The sequence below is a fragment of the Nerophis lumbriciformis genome, linkage group LG06, assembly GCF_033978685.3.
Source record: "Nerophis lumbriciformis linkage group LG06, RoL_Nlum_v2.1, whole genome shotgun sequence".
NCBI lineage: Eukaryota > Metazoa > Chordata > Actinopteri > Syngnathiformes > Syngnathidae > Nerophis > Nerophis lumbriciformis.
Window position 1 is genome coordinate 45,062,076 of NC_084553.2, and position 12,534 is coordinate 45,074,609.

The 12,534-nt window shown below is 37.9% G+C and overlaps 1 protein-coding gene across 3 annotated transcripts in view; it reads left to right on the forward strand.

Annotated features, from left to right (window-relative positions):
* LOC133608846 (semaphorin-4B-like) overlaps positions 1 to 12,534 on the forward strand; it is a 173,494-nt gene that overhangs the window by 108,933 nt on the left and 52,027 nt on the right. The window lies entirely within an intron of this gene.

Sequence of the window (12,534 nt, forward strand, 5' to 3'; positions counted from 1 at the left end):
CATACAATTGAAGATTTTAGTTATATTCTCTAATAAGGGACTCGGTGCAGAAAACTAAGAGTGCTTATTTGCTAATGTTGTCATTTCCATTGTAAACCCCTTTTAAACATGGCTGCTATGTTCAGTGTATGCGGCGTCCGGATTATTATTTCCTGCGGTTCATTAGGTCTTCAAATAATTATGCAATTTGTTATTCTTATAGCTTCTTGTAGTAGCAGGCTGACAGCTGAGGAAGGCACCAGTTGTCGCCGAAACCGTCAGGTACGGAAATAAACGCAAATGTCTGGCTACAAGAATAACAAATTGCCTTTCCTGCATATGTTTGCTTATTGTCTTGTGCGTTTTCTCTCATGCATGCTATGAGCTTGGCAGCGTGCAACTGCTGGTGGAGAGGGAGTATGGGAGAGTTTTTTTTTCTTTTGGTGATGGTGTTAAGGAGTCTAGGCCAGAAAATAGTGAGGTTTTAGTCATGCTCTGATGCCCACCTAAAAAAAACCCAACAAAACAGCGAGGACACGCCCACTGATCTTGAAAAGAAAGACAGTCTGCAGGCCTCCAGCAGAGGTGACACTCACAAGTGCTCGCGTACGACGCCAACAATGCCCGCAACAATGGGGACGTAATTGCGCCACGTCGGGTTCAGCCGTTTTAATGGCCTCGTCGCTTGCACGCTCCAGGGAATGTTGAGAAAAGCTCAGTCCTTACACATTTCAACAGCGAGTGCTTGATTTGTAAAGAATGGCAAGCGGGGAGAAATGACCTTGTAGTTCTTAATTAAGATGGACGGACAGGAATGGGAGGTTAATGAGAGTCATTTTAGGGGATCCCTGTGATGCAGTGCATTGAATTTCACTTTTTTTCAGCAGACTGATCCAAATATATGATTTATGAAGTCTGGGCAGTGCTGAAACGGAACATCTCCCAACAAGACATTTTATTTTATGACACACAAGACAGAGATGAGACAGATACACTGTTGTGTTTTTTTTCTGTCTTCCACCGCGATGCAGCACTTATTAGCATTCAGCAAGCACAGGCAGTTTGTCAAGAATTTAGGGACTAAGCATGAATCACAAGTGACAATTTCCCCAAATCTGCAGCATCAAAAGTGAATTACAGTTTTGTTTCACATGCTGTTAACATTAAAGGCTTGGTTGTAAAAACGGTCGAAAGCTTCCAATGAGGAGCAGCTTTTGTGTTTATGCTTTCCATGTGCCTAATTGCAATTCCCTTGTAGTTCACTAGTTAGAGAAATTAATGGATTACTCTAAATCATAGCAACCACCAGCATAGAAAATGACATCACAGCAATCTGATTGGACACTTAACCCAGTACAAACGCTCTACTCTTCATTACGGCTGTAGATCGGATAATTTTTGTGAAAAAGTATATTATCGCCTTTGCGAGAAATGCTTAATTTGATTTATCAATGTCCTTTAATACATGTTTTAAATGTTCATCCCTTCTAAGGCTATTTATTTATAGTCCCCCAGCTGAGAATTGGCTAGCAGCTCATTATGTGTCTCCACCCATCCATCTATTTTCTACCGCTTGTTCCTCTCAGGGTCGCGGGGGTGCTGGAGCTTATCCCAGCTGCATTCGGATACACAGTGAATCCAGCTTCCAATACTGTATTTTATTGTGACTCATGTATCATGAAGCCCTTGCCAACAATACCTAGCCCAACTGTAAATTGCTAACATGTGCTTATGCATTAGCCAGTCTACTGTAGGCTTTGATTTATGGGTTATTTGAGTCTTTTTTTTTTTTTTACTGCAAATTAAACATTGTCATTATTAACTGCCAGGAAGCTTGTGACGTAGGGCTGGGTCAATCTGGCTGAAAACTTTATCACAATATATGTGTTTTATATAGACCAATATTGATAGTTATTAGGGATACTATCACAGTATTAAGGCCACGGTACGATATTATTGTGGTATATGTCGTAAAAAACAGACTTAAAATGACAGTGTGCAAAATGAAGTGGCAGGAATGTTCAGGATAAACACACTTGCACTAATTGAACATACTTGCACTAATTGAACATAAACATAATGCTAAAATGTCTCTCAACTTTTACTTCCTGAGAAGTTATTTCTATCAGTTTGGAAAATGCACTTTCTCAGAAAATTCAACTCACATTTTTACTTTTAACAATGTCAATAACTCCCAAATTGACGTCATCTTTTCCAGGTGATGGTAGCTTATCGAGTAGCTTCAGTAAACAGCAGGTACTTTCTCTCGGCATGGTGCGCCTTGACGGAGTCTGTTTTGGCTTGGAACGCTCGAGACGAACGTGGCCCCCTTTATTGCTTGCGCCACAGATGTTATGTTTTCACCAGGGTTCGTTCATCTGCTTGTTAGCAACATACTGTAACTCAAAAAGTTATTAGGTTTTTGAAAATAAAACTGCTCTGAGGATTCTGGGAGATGTGGTTTATTATTAGACCTGCCAAAGCAAAAGTGCCAGAAAAAAATTGCACTCACCAAGTTTTCTGTTGATACCATCACACGTCATGGCATTATGGGCAAGATTTTAAAACCACAATCCCGCGGTATCTACGATACAGTTACACCCCTAATAATAATATATATATATTTTTTAATGACCTATCGAAAATAAGGACCAAGAGAAAAATATATTAAATGTAAAAAATGTTTTTTTAAATGTAACCTTCCTCTGATTATAATCCCCTCTGCTCTCAAGGCAGAAAGGAAAGGAAGTGTCAACACAACCATGTACACTTAGACAATCAATGTAAACACAATTCTAAAATCACATCAAATTCTAAAATCACATCAAACACTTAACAATAACCTCTCAGAATTAAGGTGCAAAAATAAGGACTATGTAAGAAATGCTTAATATAGTGAAACAAAATAGTACAAAGTGTGAAAACGTTAACATAGAAAAACCTGAGAAGATCTATTTTTTGCAGGTTTAGTGCCAGGAAGTTATGGCTGTCTTCAAAGGTCGGCGCAACTCACGTGGTGTGGTAATACCAGTCTTGATGGGGACGAGCGTCGTGGTGACTTTTCCTGTTTTATCCACAGTTGTTTTGCCCTTTGCAGCACTCATTTATAGTTTCTCTTCTCACTTGATGCAAAGAATCAACCGCGAGACACCAAGATGGCGCAACCGAACGTGATAGTTGATACTGTTACCTGATTGTCTGTTAGCGGGTCATTTCCACTGATCAGTGACCACTTCCTGCGTTGCTTTGTTACCAGCGAGCGAGTTCCTTTGTTCATGCTACCAACTTTGCTTTGCAACTTCTGGTTTCTTCGATTGTAGAAGAAAAAAAATATCGAACGTTTTATCAAAAGCATTTATTATTGTTATTAATTACGTGTCTACAGCGTATATATTGATATCGTCTTATCGCCCAACCCTATTGTGACAACACATTTTCACTCAGCTCCAAAATCAGTGTCCCTGCCCTCCTTTTGAAATACAAAGTCTTCCTGAAAGAGTGTGAGCTTGTGTAGATGCAAAAGTCTTCCATGGCCCAATACTTATGCTCATATATCTCTGGCTGCAACGTCCACCATCTAAGTAGGTTGGACATTCCTAAAGATGGTTTGTGCTTCTTGCTAAGTGCACTGCGTGGAAGCAGCCATGTGATTAAAGTCTAAGTGCTTACACAGCATACAGACCCACTGACTTATGTGTGCGTATTTGGATACGCTGGTGATGTGTTGTGCAGTATCACACAAAGTCAGCAGCGTGGGCCGCGGTCAGGCGTCGCTGGCTTTAACGTCGCATGCTGATGGTTTTCTGCACGAGCTCCGCAAACAGCTGGATCCTTTTACCGTCGAGCCGCAGCGCCGCCACCGCTCGCTTCCTGTCGTCATACAAAATGCATAGACTGCTTTAGAGATACATATTAACTCAGCTGGAAAGCCTTCTCTCTTATGAATGTGAGCATTGATTAATAAAAATGACCACTATAGTCCTGGAGAATGAAACAACTCCATGAAGGTCCAACAGAAAATATTGCATCAGTTTCCTCCTGCTAGTTATTAACAATAAGCACCGTCTGTCATTAAATACATGAACATAACAACTCAAAATAATCCGCAAAGCCAATGCCTTCACTCATACACAAGCAGATGTGGATGCGGGCCGCCAGCGTCCAAAATCCGGCCCGTGGGAAGCCCAAGTTTTATTTATTTTTTTATTATTATTATTTTTTTAATCTGTCTTTTCTAATCCATTTTCTACCGCTTGTTACTCTCGGCGTCTCCCATCCGCGCAGGATAATCATATTGTCTAAAAATGCATTTTCCCATCGATAACGTGACATCATGGCACACGCGCCGCAGTGTCGGATGCGGCCCGCCAGCGTCCAAAATCCGGCCCGTGGGAAGTCCCAAGTTTAAAAAAAAAAAAAAAACTTTTTTTTTTATTATTATTATTATTTTTTATCTGTCTTTTCTAATCCATTTTCTACCGCTTGTTACTCTCGGCGTCTCCTATCCGCTCAAGATAATCTCATATATATATATATACATATATATATATATATGTATATATATATATATATATATATATATATATATACACATATATACATATATATATATATATATATACATATATATATATATATATATATATATATATATATATACATATATATATATATATATATATATATATATATATATATATATATATATATATATATATATATATACATATATATATATATATATACATATATATATATATATACATATATATATATATATATATATATATATATGTATATATATATATATATGTATATATATATATATATATATATGTATATATATATATATATATATGTATATATATATATATGTATATATATATATATATATATATATATGTATATATATATATATATATATATATATATATATATATATATATATATATATATATACACATATATATATATATATATATATATACACATATATATATATATATATATACACATATATATATACACATATATATATATATATATATATATATATATATATATATATATATATATATATGTCTTAATAAGGTTATCCAAAAAATAGTGCTCGATACCGTAGTAGAGCGCAATATATGTATGTGTGGGAAAAAAATCACAAGACTATTTCATCTCTACAGGCCTGTTTCATGAGGGGGGGTACCCTCAATCATCAGGAGATTTTAATGGGAGCATTCGCATACCATGGTTTATATAGGGCACAGAGTGGGTGGGTACAGGCTGGCGTAGGGGCGTGGTGATTGGCTCATGTGTTACCTAGGAGGTGTTTCCGTCTATGGCGGCATGCTGTTACAATTTTGCTGCGCTTGTTGAGGGATGACAGGTCTGGACGGTAAATAATAAACAGTTTCTCTTTCAAGCATAGGTTGCATCTTTTATTACCACTATTGTAAGGTGTGCTGGATGCAAGAATTTGCCAGGTTATTGAATATTCAACATTATTGTCTTTGAGGTCCCAAATGTGTTTGCTGAGTTCTGTGGTATTTCGCAGGTTTTTGTTCCTGAAAGAAGCCTTGTGATTGTTCCATCTGGTTTTGAATTCTCCCTCGGTTAATCCTACATATGTGTCGGATGTGTTAATGTCCTTGCGTATTACCTTAGATTGGTAGACAACTGATGTTTGTAAGCACCCCCCGTTGAGAGGGCAATCAGGTTTCTTTCGGAAGTTACAAGTACAAAGTATTCAACAAGAACAACATTAAATTGAGCTACAGCTGCATGAACAATATACGACAAATCATCTCAAACCACAACAAAACAATTGCAAATGAGCCGTCGGCCCCCAGACAGAGCGACTCCAAAACCAACAAAGGCTGTAACTGCCGAAAGAAACCTGATTGCCCTCTCAACAGGGGGTGCTTACAAACATCAGTTGTCTACCAATCTAAGGTAATACGCAAGGACATTAACACATCCGACACATATGTAGGATTAACCGAGGGAGAATTCAAAACCAGATGGAACAATCACAAGGCTTCTTTCAGGAACAAAAACCTGCGAAATACCACAGAACTCAGCAAACACATTTGAGACCTCAAAGACAATAATGTTGAATATTCAATAACATGGCAAATTCTTGCATCCAGCACACCTTACAATAGTGGTAATAAAAGATGCAACCTATGCTTGAAAGAGAAACTGTTTATTATTTACCGTCCAGACCTGTCATCCCTCAACAAGTGCAGCGAAATTGTAACAGCATGCCGCCATAGACGGAAACACCTCCTAGGTAACACATGAGCCAATCACCACGCCCCTACGCCAGCCTGTACCCACCCACTCTGTGCCCTATATAAACCATGGTATGCGAATGCTCCCATTAAAATCTCCTGATGATTGAGGGTACCCCCCCTCATGAAACAGGCCTGTAGAGATGAAATAGTCTTGTGATTTTTTTCCCACACATACATATATATATATATATATATATATATATATATATATATATATATATATATACATATATATATATATATATATATATATATATATATATATATATATATATATATATATATATATATATATATATATATATATATATATATATATATATACACACACACACACACGGTGGAAGAGGGGTTAGTGCATCTGCCTCACAATACGAAGGTCCTGAGTAGTCTTGGGTTCAATCCCGGGCTCGGGATCTTTCTGTGTGGAGTTTGCATGTTCTCCCGTGACTGCGTGGGTTCCCTCCGGGTACTCCGGCTTCCTCCCACCTCCAAAGACATGCACCTGGGAATAGGTTGATTGGCAACACTAAATTGGCCCTAGTGTGTGAATGTGAGCGTGAATGTTGTCTGTCTATCTGTGTTGGCCCTGCGATGAGGTGGCGACTTGTCCAGGGTGTACCCCGCCTTCCGCCCGATTGTAGCTGAGTTAGGCTCCAGCGCCCCCCGCGACCCCAAAGGGAATAAGCGGTAGAAAATGGATGGATGGATATATTCCCGAGTCAAAAAGTTTGGGGACCCCTGCACTAACACATGCATTGACACACCACATCTATCATATTATTCATGCAATTGCTTCTTATGCCAGTTGTTTATGATGACTGCCATATAGGGTTGGACAATATAAATATAATTTTTCTGACAATAGTTCTTAATACTATCGTAACATTGTGAAATGTGATGTGTTCCGCAAATTTGTCAGCGACTAATGTACACACTTGTCCTAAATGCACTGTAGCGAGTTAGCGGCTAACGTCCCTCCATCGTACAGCTTCTGAATCACTAATTCTCGCCTCCACTGCATCAAAGAAACTATGTTTCATACAAGTATCACTGGAGGACGAGGGATAGCTAAACATGCTCCACTACACACGGTAAGACGATATGTTAACCGCAAACCTACAACAGTTGAACCGTACCAGGCCCGCGAACAGGTTTAATCCAGCCCGCGGCCCGCAAGATGAGTTTAAGTATAAAAATGAGCTGCAATTTTTTAATGAAAGAAACTGCTGTTCTAAATGTGTCCACTGGATGTCGCAATAGCAATTCATGTGTAACTCACGTCACACATCACACTGTTTTAAATGATGTGTCTGACTTTAGGCGCCCTCTGGATTGGCTGCCACTACTCCAATCAGCGCAGGCGCAAGCAAACAGCTGCTCTTGTTGTGGCTGGTGGCAGACGAATGCTGTAGCGACACACAATATCTTCTCTAATTGTAAATTACCCACTTAACGGATAAAATAACGAAACAGTAAGATGCAAAGACTTAAGTCAACTTGACCATCATCTTTGTAGTTAGAGTTCCGTGCAGCGCTCACAATTGGTTGACGGCTTGATGGACTCCATTGTAAAAATGTGTGTTTCTACATTTGTTGTTCTATTTAATTGTATGCCTAAATCTACCATGTTCACATTGGTTAAGTTTGTAGTTATCCATCCATCCATTTTCTACCGCTTATTCCCTTTTGGGGTCGCTGGAGCCTATCTCAGCTACAATCGGGCGGAAGGCGGCGTACACCCTGGACAAGTCGCCACCTCATCGCAGAGTTTGTAGTTATGTTACCTTTAATTCGGCTATTATGGTGTCGTTTTTTTGATGATGGTTTTGATTATATTATAATTGTAATATTTGAATGGTGGTAAATGAATGTGTTGTGGCAGTTGTGGATTTCACCAAAGTGGCGGTTTGAGGAAACACTCGGTTGCTATTTTAAACATGTCTTTAATGGTAAACTGGCAACATGAGAATGCTGAACAGGAAGTGCTTAAAGTTTAATGGCTTTGTAAAAACACTGTGACAAAGTCTAAGTTCATTGTGTTGTTCATGGTGTTTTAGTTTAGTTTGGCACCCCTGATGTAAACAGAGGTGGGCAAATTGATAGAAATATCGACAGTAACGATACCAAGTATAGCACCAGTATGGTTGAGTGATATTTTTATTGTGAAAATATTTTGTCGTTTTTATTATTGTTTACAAACGTCCTTGCACACAAAAGGGATTTGAGAACAAAAAAATAATAAGTTAAATCAGAACCAATTGTAGGAAATAATTTAAATATTTATTTGATATACCGGTAGTTACACCGCCATCCTGTGTTTATATTTGTTACCAAAAAATTTATCATTCAGTAATGTTGAAAAGTATTAGTATCAGACCAATACTGTCCCTGTAAATACTTGGTAATAGATTGATTCCCAAATTTGGTGTATTGTCCAAAACAATTTGTTTGTTACATTTCAACATAATAGTTTTTAATACAACTGGAAATGATGCAATAAGACTGAATACGTCAGCAGATAAATTAGAAGTGTTATTTATTACCAAATAATAAATAAAGTGATATATATTGTTATCGCAATAGGCTGCAATGTATATATTGCGATATAGATTTTAGGCCAATTTTGCCCATCCCGAAAGCCACCTGTTAAAATATAGAAATCAACAAACAAAATCAAAATAATCCACAAAGTCAGTGAAGTTGCAGCAATACGGCATTATATGAATGTGTGCGCCACAGTTAAAAATGTGTGTCCGCATAATGTACAATATAACAGTGTGTGTGCTTGACGGGAAGAAAAGAAATCCACTATTGAGAAAAGTTGACTGGTGTCTTTGTGCAGTGCTAACATCTTTTCCAGAGTCGAACCTCTCAGCAAATTCAATTTTGGCAGCCTATTCATTCGGAAAATAACAATACAAAAACACATGAATAAAAGATGTAGGTTGCAAGTCATATCTCAGGATTTCAGAGAGCAGATGCTTGGCAGTGAAAGAACGCAATGAGCATGTACAAAAGATGCTGCAACAAAAATAATACTAGTGTAATGGACTCAACTCTCTCCGCGTCTGTGTACTGATTTTAAACATGCATGAGACCTTTGACCCCAGCTAACTAAAGCATCTTGGATTGGATAGTGAAATATGATGCATGAAAGTTGAACATCAACGGGCCGAGTGCTGATAAAAGAGGTCGCCTGACCTTTGACTTTAGCTCCAATGGTCAGCCATATCGCTGATGATGATTCTCCTCGCACACGGGGCAATAATCGCTGAAGGCCTTAGGAAGATTATGTGAGAGTTATGACCTGTGGAGTGCTGATAAGGAACCCCAGAGGCTAAAGCTTGTGTAGAACATTTGCCTTGTAGGGACTACAACCCAAATTATTAGCCGTGTAGCTTCCTGGAAAATACACCATAAAATAAAGCGAACATATGTTAATATAGGAAAGAGTTGGAGGAAAACAACATCTGTATGAAAACTGATTGCCACATTTTTGCAGCCCTAAATACTTATTGGGGTACGTCTTCATTACAGCTGAGTGTGTTCGTGTGTTTAAAAGTTTTGGCGCCAGTATGCACATGCAGACACATGCAGCTGCATCATACTCCAGATGTTTTGTATAGTTTAGTAGTACGCAGGGCGGGGCGCATAACGAGACTCCGGCAATGCCTGATTGTAAATATGTCACAGATTTCCTTAATGCTGCATGAGGAAAGTCACAAGGCAACTGGTGCTGGTCCTTAAAGCGGACACTTTATACTGTATGTGCAGTGCATTGATTATATAATATCTAATAATTGGACTCATCAGGGTTTTTCCTGGCTCAAATTGAGGCAGGGGTGGTACAATCCTGACCGTACGCCAGAATTTTAACGCAAAAAAAGGTAGTTTTTTTCAATTTACAGTAATATGATGTAAAGAACGCCGTAAAATGTATTGTCATTTTTATTAATTTGATGGGTAGTTTGCTGTAAAATCATAAGTCAAACAGATTTTTAAGTATTCTTTTTACTTAGACAAAAAATGTTTAGAAAGCATGATAATATACTGTAATATTTGTTACAATAATGGATCCTATTAAGGTTTAAAAGGCATGCAATTTCAAGCAGTACATATATTTTTTCTGTCAAAATGAAAAAAATCCATTACATTTAGTTAGAAAATATTAAGTACTTTATTGACACATATAAAGATAAAATGATGTCACGGGCCCCCGGACCTTGAACTTGACACCTGTGGCCCAGTTAGAAAATATTAAGTACTTTATTGACACATATAAGGATAAAATGATGTCACGGGCCCCCGGACCTTGAACTTGACACCTGTGGCCCAAGCGCTTGCATAAGAGAATGATGGGCTCATAGCTTGTGTGGTGGGGCCACTTTTGCTTGAGACACTCATAGATGATTTTGAAGCAGCCTTCAAGCGCTCTGTGGACAACAATTTCCACATGTTGTCACCACTGTACATTTCTTGGTGGTAATGCTTTCTTGGGGTAACTCCTTTTAGTTGACCTTGTACCAATCAATTTGTACCGTCATGAAACTTCTAATATATTCTTCAATCAATCGATCTATTATAATTAGTCAGAAAATGTTGGAAATGAAGCTAACAAGCTGTGTTCACTTACCAGAGACAAACTGTTCACAGCACAGTTTTGAGTGTTCTCTAGGAGTCCAGTGATCCCTCCGTATCATGCTCCGTATGTCAGAAATCCACTCCGCGGGAAACAACACGATTCGATCTGTTTCTTCTTCGGTAGTTTTTTCGGGTCTTTTCGGTGCACCGCTGTCGATATAGCGCCTCTATCGTGGTGCAACGCTGCAACTGCAGTTAAAATGTATAGCTGCCGCAGAGAGACATCAATCGCTCAATCAACACAACCGGAGCTTTACACTGTGTTGAGCGATATCAATCGATATCAATCTGGCTGGGGGCGGCACAAAATTAGCTGGAAGCGGCCGCCACACAATTTTGAACGCAGGAAATACCCTGCTCATGCATCTTGATAAGGTAAGCAAATTATTAGATATAACAGCCAAAGCCTGACTGCATTGTATAGAAACAGATTTGATTAGCTATTTAAAATTAAATATATTAGTAGACCCTCTTAAAAGTGATTCATCATTATTCTAAAAAAGTATATAAAGGTAGATTTGAACAAAATAAAATGAGATTAAAAAAATAAAGATGTGTTTGCATAAATATAAAGCTTATATACACATTACTTTTTGATTATTAAAAAAAGTGTAGTATGATACAACATGGACCTACCCTAACCATTTTTTTCACTTTTGTTTTTTACTTTGTATTGTTAATTGTCTTAATGTATAAGAATTGTTGTATGACTGTTACTTAATTTCATTTTTCTTCCTTTCTTAATAATATAATGATTAATAGGTACTTAATAGATACACGGCCTCATCTACCAAGATCCCAAATGACAAGTGTTAAATAGCGTGTGCAAAAAATAAAATTGCATTTACCATTAGTTAACTTGTGTACAATTGATAACGAGTACAAATGTGGTGCAGACTGCCCCATTTATTTTAGGTTTTTGTGTGAACTACAGACTGTCGCCATAGAGGCAGACGTTTCCTGCGCACCCATTGCATCATATGCTCCAACCTGGGATGTTTTGCCATGTTGTGGGAAATGCAGCATACAACTATAATATGTATCACCTTTTCTGGGCTATATGCGGAATCGAGACAACAGAATCTATTTTTAGCATGCCGAATGTCTGGAATAATTCAGACGCATTAAAAAAAAAATGCAAGAAAATGCATGTTACAATAAGTTTTTTCATATAGAAGATATGCTGTATTATTTACATATTACCTACGCAAATAACTAATGCCATTAAAAAAATCAGCCCCATGAGTCATCCAGCAGTTCTAAAATGATAAAATGCCATTACTAAATAGACAAAATGTCTAATACTTGTATTTCCGACAGTCCAAATACGTTGGACACAAACAGAGAATTCTCTCTCCATCTTGTATCATTGCACTGATGGCCTCCTCATAATGACCACGGCACAGCCATTTCAGCATAGCTGTCCCAGTTTGCACATACTGTACCTTCCAAACTTGATAACGGCCGCAAACCGTTTCAGTCTTGATAAATCACATTAATTAAATGTGTGTGTCCTCCTCCAGCATCTATATTTGCATAGCCTATACATGAAGACTGACATGCTAAATGAATTGTACTCTATATTTTTCTCATTTCATAGACGCAATCCTCTGTGCAC